The 1,968-nt window shown below is 51.1% G+C and overlaps 1 pseudogene; it reads right to left on the bottom strand.

The window, feature by feature from the left end:
* Positions 1–468: 468 nt before the first annotated feature.
* Positions 469–1,871, bottom strand: LOC101991371 (annotated as a pseudogene).
* Between the last annotated feature and the right edge of the window lie 97 nt (positions 1,872–1,968).

The following is a 1,968-nucleotide window of genomic DNA, read 5'->3' as shown; positions in this document are numbered from 1 at the left end:
GCACACATATGTAGGCGGGCAAAACACCCATATAAGTAAAATAAGCAAAATTTAAAAAATAAATAGACAGATTATAGTCAACTTATTCATTTATTTGTATGGAACATTTTATTTCTCCATGAAAGACTCAGAGGTTAGGGCGTGGGAAACGACTTCAATCCGAAAACTGTACATTTCCTTCCCACATATTCTGCTTGGAAATAGGAAATGACATTGTAATCCATTTCACTACAAGTAAAATATTACAAAATATTTACAGGAAAATATTAAATAACTCAAACACAAAAGTCAAGATGAAATAAACCTTTCCCCCCACTTTCTACTCCAGTGCCCATAGTGGAGAATCCCATAGTCTACAAATAACTAAGACCTCTCTGATGTAATCCCCAAAATGGAGAGGGGAAGAAAGGGGCTGAAATGGTGGCGTCCTAGGGAACGTGTTTCAGTAGCAGAGCTTCCCGTCCCGGTCTATTGTAGAGAAACGCCCTGTGCAGGGAGGGAACCCCAGCAAGGCAAGCGACAGGAGGCGGGGACACTGCCTCTTATGAACGCTTCAAAAACATCGTCCTTAGCTTGTACTGGGACAGGAACAGAAAGACCAGATCTGGGGGCTGTTTTGGCAACAGGCACAGCAGAATCACCCTCTGACCTCCTTTGGGGGACAGCAGTAGCCCCCTTATCTTCCCGGTGCACTCTCAGTGCAGTGGGCACAAAACCGTTGACCTCTGCCTTGGAATTGGTGATGTTGGGCTTGGTGCTGATGGTGTCTGTGGCTTTCTTCTCGATGGTGACTGCACTTGCTTAAGTCAACTCCGGTCGCTGAATGAGGCTGGGTGGGGCACTCAGTACCCCCAGGTTGGGCAAGGGAGCTGGAGGGAAAAGCCCGGGGATGGGGGACAGGTTCGAGAGGAAGCACCCAGGGTGGGCGCATCATGCCTGGAAGAGGAGGAGGGATACTTGGAGGTACAGGAGGAGGTAGCCTTGGTGGAGGTCCTGGAGGAGGGGAGCAGGGGGAAGACCTGGAGATGAACCTGGGGGAGGGCCAGGAGGTCGGTCTGGTGCTGGCCCTGGAGCTAAAAGTCGTGGTAAAAGGCCCTTGAATTCCAGATATTCCAGGTGGAATGGAGGAGCCCCTTGATGTGGCCCAGGAGGCCATAAGGGTGGGGCAGGCGTTTGTCCAAGAGGCAGTGGTCCTGGCATGGGAGGGGCTTGTATCTGGGGAGGAGCCTGCTGTGAAGGGGCAGCAGATGTGCCATCCCAGTGGGAATCCTTTTCATGAGGCTTCTGTGGTTGCTTTCCCACCTCAGAATCCTCAGAGCCATCATCCTCGGGAAAACTCCACTTCCGGTTCTTCCTCAGGGGTTTCCTGACCTGCCATCCGAAGCATCGCATCACGACTTGAAGAGGAGTCAGTTCCTTCATGGTCTTCCCTGATTTTCCAGGCACACCGGAACACTCAGACCTGACTTCTGCTCCTCAGGGTGGTCTCGCTCGCTGACATCACGGTGCCCAAAAGCATCCCCCTCACTCTCGGCCTCAGATCTGCGGTATCACTGTCATCAGTACTGTCGTCATGCTTATCCTGATCCATGTCTTCAGGATCGCCGTTGTCTTCTCTGGTATGGGAGGCGTCATCGTCATGACCTCGCTGAGCAAGTTCTGGACTATACAACACGTCTTCATCTCATCTGCGAGGGCGAAGATCTAGAGCAAAACCCACTTTGCGGGCATACATCTGCAGAACTTGAGGAGGAGGTGGGCCAGGTGGAGGGTCCGGTGCTTTTCTGCCAGAGGGCAAACGTGGGGACACCGTGTTTGAGAAGTGGAAGGATACAAACTGTCCAAGATGGAGGCCCATATGCCAAGGTTTTCTTTTTTTTTTTTTTTTTTTGGTTTTTTGAGACAGGGTTTCTCTGTGGTTTTGGAGCCTGTCCTGGAACTAGCTCTTGTAGACCAGGCTGGTCTCGA

The sequence above is a fragment of the Microtus ochrogaster genome, chromosome 10 (assembly GCF_000317375.1).
Source record: "Microtus ochrogaster isolate Prairie Vole_2 chromosome 10, MicOch1.0, whole genome shotgun sequence".
Lineage (NCBI taxonomy): Eukaryota > Metazoa > Chordata > Mammalia > Rodentia > Cricetidae > Microtus > Microtus ochrogaster.
Note: the sequence above shows the minus strand (reverse complement) of the source record. Positions and strands in the feature narration are given on the sequence as shown.